Consider the following 9319-nt stretch of genomic DNA (forward strand, 5'->3'; position numbering starts at 1 on the left):
GATAAAGACAGTTTTTTTATTTTAATGTTTGCGGAAAAATAGGAATGATATGTGTAATACGGTGAACTTACTTTATTGAAATATACGGATAACAAGAGTCGCCACCGACTTTTATTTTATCCAATTGGAAAGGAAAAAAAGAACAGGAAAGACCTTTGAAAGATTTTGAGTTCGGGGGGTAGATTATACAAAGGGAAGGTGTAAGGCACCCTTTGCATCCATGGTTATCCATGGGCTATTAATTGCTTAGCTCACTTGTTTGTTTGAATTGTTTGAAAAGTGTCGTGTGTGAATAGTAAAAAGATTTCGTTAAGGACTTTAGCTTGTAAATAAGCGTAGCCTTGTTTTGAATTTGTTTTGAAAGGAGGTGTGAAAAGCATTTGAATTTGTTTGAATTGAGAAAGCAATTAAGAACTACCTACCCTAAGATTATCTTTCTTGTTCTTTAAGTCTTTCGGGCGAAAGGGTATATCCATACCATAAGAGGGCAGGAAGTCTTTCAATTGGATGTGCGGGTCATCGAAGGGTCATCGAGAATAATCGTTCACCACAAGACTGTCCCTACCATAAAGAGGGTAGGTAGTCTGAGGGAAGGACGTAATAGTCATTTAGGCAACAATAAGGATACCTTAGCATTCGAAGGGACTATCACCATTTAATCGAGGGACGAGATCATATTTATCGTAGGCAACTCGAAGGGACCATGATCTTTTATCGGAGGGACGTGGTGATTTTGAATCGAAGGCAGCAAGCTAAGGTACCCCTATATTCGGAGGGACTTGACTATTTTATCGAAAAGGCAGCATAAGAGGATGTTACCTTAGAGGTGAGTGTGTGTAGCAATCATGTGGTTAATTCAGATATTTATCTTGAAATAGTGAGCTATCGTCCAATTAATTAGTCTTGTCACTCCCTATTTTACTAACCACGCAATAATATAATATACAGAAAATAAATTGCGGAAAGTAAATATCCTACGCTATTACAAAGCTTCGGGATTAGGGGGATACATAACCAAAAATGGGGGATGCGAAAAGTAAAAGTACGGGAAATAAAATTCTAATTAACTATTACATCAAAAAACTTTGCAACTTATACATCGTTTCTAGAATTTAAATAAATAACAAAATAAAAACGATAAATAAACAAGCATGCGTCAATCAACGGAGTTTAAGATGAGAAGAGAATCGGGAGAAATTTGAAATTGGAAAAATCAGGGTTAAAGGAGATTGATTGAAAACCTAAATTAATTCAATTATTAATCCTAATTCTACTTATTAAAAAAACTAAAGTTAATTTATCATAATTAAAATTATTAACTAATTTAATTATTAAGTTAAACACTAATTCTATTAAAAATAAATTTGTTATATATAAAAAAAATAGGTTAAAGCTTTCAAAAGAATTAATTAAAAAAAAATTAGTTAAAAGAAAACAATAAGAAACAAAACAAAAACAAAAAAGCTATGGAAATAAAAAATAATAAAAGAAATAAAAAAAAACCTGGGCGAGTGGATCCAATGTGGTGCAGCTTCGAGTGTCTATGGTGTATCAGCGCTTTTTATCCTTCAGATCTTGCTTCGTGTTGATCCGATGGCTGGTGGCTGGCGATGTATTGTATGTGTGTGGGAGGGAGTCACACTGGATCTGTGTTCAACTGATTTGAAAAAAGGAAAGTTGCCAAACCTGGGATCGAACCCAGGTACCTCCATATACCAACAAACGTTGTATGCCATACAAGCTGCACACTTTAGTTGTAATTAAACACAAAAAGTAAATATAATAATGATGACAAACCATAGATTTCAAAACGCGCGCGTGGCACCCCTTTGACTCTGACCGGCCAATCAGATGAAGAGAGAGGGCTTGAAAAATTGAGTAGCCAATTAGGAATAACGAAACAGCCACGCAGCTTTAGTCAACTTTCCTCGTTCACTGTTCATCATCGTCCTTGCTGGCCTGCGGAATCAACTGCGAGAATAGCTTCGGATTTACCTGCGGATTTTTCCACAGGTTCCTATTCCCCATACCTGCAAAATTAAAAGACGCCAAACACAAACCATGCAGTAATTTTAAGTGCCCAGATCGACTAAAACAAACGCTGCGAATTCAATCGTGTGGTTAGTTTGCCTTGAAAACATCTGGAAGTGTGAATACGAAGCCATACAAGTTCCATGCCCTAACAATGGCATACCATAATTCCTGCATTGAAACTTGCGAACAACGATTCTAATTGATCCTAAACATCATCATGATCATATCTATATGCATAGAATCCATTAAAAACGCATGAATTAAGAGTTTGGAATTTTACAAAAACAAGACAAACCGGTCTAGATGGTATGAGGCTTTTGACGTGCTTCCAGCTCCAAAGGTGGCATGGTAGTGTTCCTGGGACCTTCAGGAGGATGGTTGAACGCTTGGCTTCGACTAAAGGTTGCTGGAACAAGTGTATGGTCGTGCCCTAGCTTTGTGAAATTTTTGTAACATGGAAATCCTATTCTCCTTGGCCAGAATTCTTCCTCCCCTAGTCTGAGCTTGTTAGGCATATATATATGAATATATTAGGGCAACTTGTGGGCTTGGACCTTAGGTTATGAAGAGAAACAAAATTTTATAAAAAAACCATGTATTTTCTTTCTAAAATTGGATCTTTCTTCCCATGCCCATGCAAACGAAAATTGTACCCTATTGTGGCATTATTTGGGCCTCCATATGATTTGAAAATAAAACTCCTTAATTTGTTTCATGATTCTTGTGTTTTTTACTTAATTAATTTGATTTTTTATGAAATAAAAATCTAAATAAATTAAATAATAGTCACAAAAATATGAGGATGAGTTTATGGGTCCTTTGTGAAGTCATAATCATGTTTTAAGTCCAAAACATAGGCCCATTAACTTAAAAGTCCAAGATTGACCAATTAAGGTTTAGTGTATTTCCTGAAATTCGACCAACTTATAAGCCTCGTATCTCCTTCACTACTGATCATATGAAAGTGTTCTTGGACTTTTAGAAAGCTCAAAGAGTCCTCTAAAGGCTCCTTTTGGTTTCATCTCAATTGAGTCTACCATGTCCAAGTTATGAGCTTTGAGGAAAAATGGCTTTTTCGCGATCCTTTAGAGGGACCTGTAATGTATTGGCTTATATCTTCCAAATGAAGAAATTTTGGACCTGGCATGTGAGAGACAAAGTTGTAGAGAATTCAACTTCCTTCAAGATGAGCTTTGGATGGGCAATTTTTGATGTTCCATGTGAAAGTTATGGCCGGTCAAAGTTCAGTTGACTTTCTTCTAGAAAACCCTAATTTTGGAACTTTAGGTTTTGTTGATTTCTGAACTTTCCTTGATGAATCATGATCAATAGTTGACCAAAAATCAAAAGTTTTGACCAAAAATCAAAAGTTTTGACTATGGTTTGAGCATAGTTTGACTTTTAGGTCAACTAGTCGATTATTGATCGTTCGGGCCATTGAGTGAGCAATCTTTTGAGTCAGGACTTGAAACTTGGCATGAGGTTTAGGAGAGTGCATATTCAATCAAGTGTTGAGACTCTGATATTCAAATGAGCTTGAGTATAAAATTGTAGTGGGCAAATTTTGGGGTATGACAGCTGCCCCTGTTCAATTATCTTAAACCTGAAGATGTAGAGTGGTTTGTATGCCAGTCGGTGTCTGAAGGTGGAAGATGATTGAACATTAGAATACCAAGAAATTTGCCCTAGCTGAAGTAGGGGATTTTTGTCGAAGATGGGCTTGAAGATTCCATCGATCTTGATAGAATTAAGAATGAGAATTCATCGTACGTTAGATCATTTCTGGAGAATAGATTTAGTTATGTGTTTGACTGAATTTAGTTTGCATCAGCAGATGATGTCTGGAAAACCACACGTTAGGTCGAAGAATAAATCGTGCGTTAGACTATTCTCAATTGCATCCTTAGATGTCTGGAAAACCGTGCGTTAGGTCGAAGAATAAATCGTGTGTTAGACTATTCTCAATTGCATCCTCAGATGTCTGGAAAACCGTGTGTCAGGTTGAATAAGTCGTACGTTAGACTAATCTCAATTGCATCCTCTGATGTCTGGAAAACCGTGCGTTAGGTCGAAGAATAAATCGTGCGTTAGACTATTCTCAATTGCATCCTCAGATGTTTGGAAAACCGTGCGTTAGGCTGAATCTGAGCTTAGTATGTTGAGAAGTGTTTGTTGGAGATTGATCGTGTCAGCACCGTTCGTAGTAACTGAATTAGACTTGGGAAGGATGATCGTGTCTACACTTTTCGTGATGATAGAATTAGATCTCTTGTCGTGTCAGCTCCGTTCGTAATAACTGAATTAGACTTTGGAAATGATCGTGTCACCACCGTTCGTGGTAAATGAATTAGATCTTGGAAGATGATCGTGTCAGTACCGTTCGTAGTAACTGAATTAGATCTTGGAAGATGATCGTGTCAGTACCGTTCGTGGTAAATGAGATCTTCGAGCGTTGACCGTTACGGAACCGTCCGAGGTTACCGCTTTTAGATTTTGAAAGTTGATTGTTTAAGGAACCGTCTGAGGTATCGACTTAAATCTGCAGGTAGATTGTTTAAGGAACCGTCCGAGGTATCGACTTAAATCTGAGGGTAGATTGTATAAGGAACCGTATGAGGTATCGACTTTAAATCTGAAGGTAGATCATTAAGAAACCGTCCAAGGTATCGGCTTAGATCCGAAGGTAGATCATTAAGGAACCGTCCAAGGTATCGACTTAGATCCGAAGGTAGATCATTAAGGAACCGTCCAAGGTATCGACTTAGATCCAAAGGTAGATCATTAAGGAACCGTCCAAGGTATCGACTTAGATCCGAAGGTAGATCATTAAGGAACCGTCCAAGGTATCGACTTAGATCCGAAGATAGATCATTAAGGAACCGTCAAAGGTATCGACTTAGATCCGAAGGTAGATCATTAAGGAACCGTCAAAGGTATCGACTTAGATCTGAAAGGTTTTGAAGTTGTTTATTTGACTGCAGCTGTAACCTGAAAAAAAACAAAGTAAGTTTTTTATGCCATGTCATGATGCATGTAATGTGTTTATGTGACGGGATTCTCAAAATAAATGAGAACCTTTCATGTTATGTACGCATTTGTCGCGATGCATTATGTATGAACATGTATGCAATTGTATGAATATGTTTATGATTTATGATGTATGACTATGCCATTTGACACATCTTGATTGAGAAGGTGGATCTCCATGTCATTGTAATTTTGATGTTTGATCTTATCTTGAAGATGCTCAGCTCGGGATTTATGATTTCTGCTTGGGGATTATCAGTAACTTGATGTTCCCTGATTGGGGATTAGAGATATTAATAAACCATGTTGGAGAAGAGCAAAGTGTTGGAGAACCGGTGGTGTTGAAGATGTAAACTTTGTTGGGGAGTGTGGTTTCGTTTTTTTTTACCTCCCCGTTTCACTTGGGAGGACGGCACGCTAGACCCTTCACGCGAAATTTGGAAGGAGAATGCGCCCATGGTGGGATGAATTTTATTTCAGTTCTTCCTACGATATCACACGAACTTTCTTATTTGTCCTACGAGTAGGAAAGGGGAAAAAAGATCTCAACTAAACCCTAGGAGTTTGCTAAGTGTGGGGATTACACCTAGACTAGAAATTCTGGAGTCCGGGGGGTCGGTTATACATAGGGAAGTGTTTAAACACCCTACATATCTGTAGTACTCTACAGGAACCTTCTATGTGTCATTTGTGATTGTGTTTACTGCTAATGATTGGGAAAATTTCTCCTTTGTGTTAGGAGAAGGAATTGAATTGATTTTAAAAGACAGACAGACAGACAAACTGACTATTTTTGGTATTTTATTAGCTCGCTGAGATTCCTTGTGAACCTCATGCCTACATATCCCTAGTGGAAGTCAGAGCTTAATGTAGTTCGGGGAACTAACTAGGGAAATTAATTATTTTTGAGTGCCTTGCTTGAAGCTCAAGGTTGAAGCTTTGAATTAAATCTCTGTTTACAGTAAAGAGGCATGAAATCATCTTTACAGAGAGGTATTTGTACTATTCTACCACAAACATTTAAAAGAGTGACAAAATAACTAAATTCATTTCATTCAAGAAGGGGACCTTACTTGTGTATGTGCAAGTATACCAGTCAAATGCCTCTTAAATGAAAGAAAGATGCTCATCCAAATTAGGGAAAGTTACCATATGTCTGGGTTTTACTGCCAGCTCATGCCTTTCAAAATCCTAAATGGCACACTTGATTAAAATTGAAATTGAAATGTTTGTTTGTTTGAATGTGGTAGAGTAGTAAAAATATCTCTCTATGGAGATAAGCTATGTCTATCTACTGTATAAAAGATTTGACTTTAGCTGGCTTGTATGAGGCCCAAGCTTGAGGCTTTTTGATTGATTAATTAATATATTGACTCTGGGAGATGACTCTACTGGGGATTAATTACAGGGTATTTTTGTGTTCTGTACAAAGCCCAGAATTGAGGCTGACTCTATTTGGAGAGTGTTTATTTGATGAATTTTTATTTGGTGTTCTGTACAAAGCCCAGAATTGAGGCTGACTCTACTTAGGGAGACTATATTTGTGTGCCTTGTACAAAGCCCAAGGTTGTGGCTGACTGCTGAAGATAACTGAATTTTTGAGACTATGAATGACTCTATTTTGTGTGCCTTGTACAAAGCCCAAGGTTGTGGCTGACTCTAGCTAGGGAAAACATTATTTTCTGCCTTGTACAAAGCCCAAGGTTGTGGCAGACTCTTTTAAATGAATGGAGTATGGATGACTCTATGGGGAAAAGATCCTAGGTGTTAGGAATCTTTGACACATGAAAGTATGGTTTAAACTGCCTTGTACAAAGCCCAAGGTTGTGGCTACTGAATGATGAAGAACTCACCGGGGGAGACTCTATTATCCGCCTTGTACAATGCTCAAGGTTGAGGCTGACTCTTGACATGGGAGTTTTATTGTTTGGTGCCTTGTATGAAGCCCAAGGTTGAGGCTAACTGTTTTTGTTGGTTTTGACTCTACTGAGGAGATTTTATTTATTAAAAGACTGTTTTTCTGATGGAAGCTAACCCTTTCCATGGATTTTGACTCAGGTGGTGAATTTGTCTGTTAAAAGACTGACTTTATCATGTTTTTGGAGGCTGACCCTTTCCAGGGGTTTTGACTCTTTTGGGGAAATTATCTCCTAAGAGAATGAATTAATTGGTTTTTTTTAACATTTTTTATTAATTGACTTTGGAGGCTAACCCTTTCCAGGGATTTCGACTGAAATGATAGATTGATTTTAATTGACTTTGGAGGCTAACCCTTTCCAGGGGTTTTTATTAAAATGAATGGCAGAAAGATTATCTAGAGGAGACTTCTTGTTTAAAGCCCAAGATGAAGGCTGACACATGCTGAGGAGAAATAAACATAGATCCTAGACTCTGCTAAGGAAGATTGATGAAGATAAGGGTGACAGAGACTGTCCATGTCTCTCATTCCAAAAGGGTGTACTCAATGCAAAATTGAGACAAACTTAGCTTGTTTAGGGTCTGGTTTTAATTGGAAGAAACTCACCAGGGTAGGCTAAAAGGTGGCTAAAGACCTGTTCCTATGTTTATAAGAAACCTGATGGGTCCTTGTATACAAGCTCAAGAGGAAGCTGGAAATGCTTTTAAGAAGCCTGTGGGTCCTTGTACAAAGCCCAAGAGGATGTTTATCGAGGGTCCTTGTTATAGCACAAGAGAAAGCTATGTAGTTTTGAACTTATTTTGGCTCTAAGCAAATGGGTAAGAGGTTTCACCGGGAATAATTCCTCTTTGGGTGGATGTGTCCTATTTTTTAGATTCTAAGGTTTTTGCCAAGATGTTTCACCGGGAATAATTCATCTTGGGGGTTTGAACTACAGATCTCTAATTAGGAAAGAGCCTTCACCGGGAAGACATTCTCAATCCTAGGTCATATTCCTATAATATATATATATAGTTTAACTGTCCTAGGGTTTATACTCAAACGTAGTTCTAAACTAATATATATATGCACAGTTCTATATTTGACAGTAATTAAAAATAAAGACTGTAAATTGAAAGCTTGTAAAGCCTAACCTGGATGGAGTGGAAGCCATTGAAGAAGTATGTTCAGAGTCTCAACAGTAATTGGTGGATAACAGTTGAACATATATATGATAAACAGTTAAGGGTTTTTGAAAACAGAAGAAGTGAAGATGGACAAAGGTCACATAGGTATCTGAAGAGTTTCACTGGGAATAATGCCCTTCAAATACCAGAAGAATGTTTTGAAAACAGAAAGAAGATTTTGAAAATACAGTTTTGAAAACAAGCTAAGAAGAGAAGGTGTTTGGGACTTACACTCTATTAGAGGCCCAGTACTTTACAGTACTGGTTACAAAAGCAGTTTTGAAAATGATTCGAAATGATATAAGGTTTTGTTGTTTGAAAACCTTAATCATTTGATTTAAACGGAGATTGAAAACAGTTTTGAAAATTGACAAAAGTCAACTTAATTAAGGTAAAGAATAAATATCTATGCCTAATTAAGACCTAAACAATTAGGGTTTTATCATAAACTTATTTTCAAAATAATTAGGTTAAAACAAAATGAATATATATATTTAAAGTTTTTAAGAAAACACTTTAAAACATACTATGTTAAACCTAATTAAAATACATGAAATAAATAATATTTTTATGATTTTTTTTATTATTCACAATATAGATATATTAAATAAAAAGTGTGTGAAAAATGAAGTGAAAATGATTTAATTTGATAGGTTAAATAATCATGTGAAGTTGTGAAGAGAATAGGTGTGAAAAGTGATAAAAAATTTAGAAATGTCTCCACCAATGCTTGAACTCACGCCCTTTAGGTCACACACCCAAAACCACACCACTGAGCCAACGCGCGTATGGTGATAGCAACTCTCACTCATTTGGTTATGTTTCAAAACAAGTGATAAATCATTGAAAAATAAAAGAATCAAAAAGTCTGGGGCGAGGGGGATTCGAACCCCAGACTTTGGGCATGAGGAGACTAAGAGCGCATGTGTGGCCACTGGGGCAAGTTATTCATTCATTTATGAAACGCATATCATTAAATATAAAATAAACTCTGTTCAGAGATTTAAAAAATGGCGCCACCCTCCATCTTCGTCTTCAACCTCAAGCTCCAACATTTTTGAAATTCTGATTCTCTCAAATCTCAACCAATGGTCCAGGTGTAAACATGAAACTTGCTCTAAATTCACTCACGATTCTAAATATGTAACTAATATATATTTATATTAACTACATC

Source organism: Vicia villosa, linkage group LG4, assembly GCF_029867415.1.
Source record: "Vicia villosa cultivar HV-30 ecotype Madison, WI linkage group LG4, Vvil1.0, whole genome shotgun sequence".
Taxonomy (NCBI): Eukaryota; Viridiplantae; Streptophyta; class Magnoliopsida; order Fabales; family Fabaceae; genus Vicia; species Vicia villosa.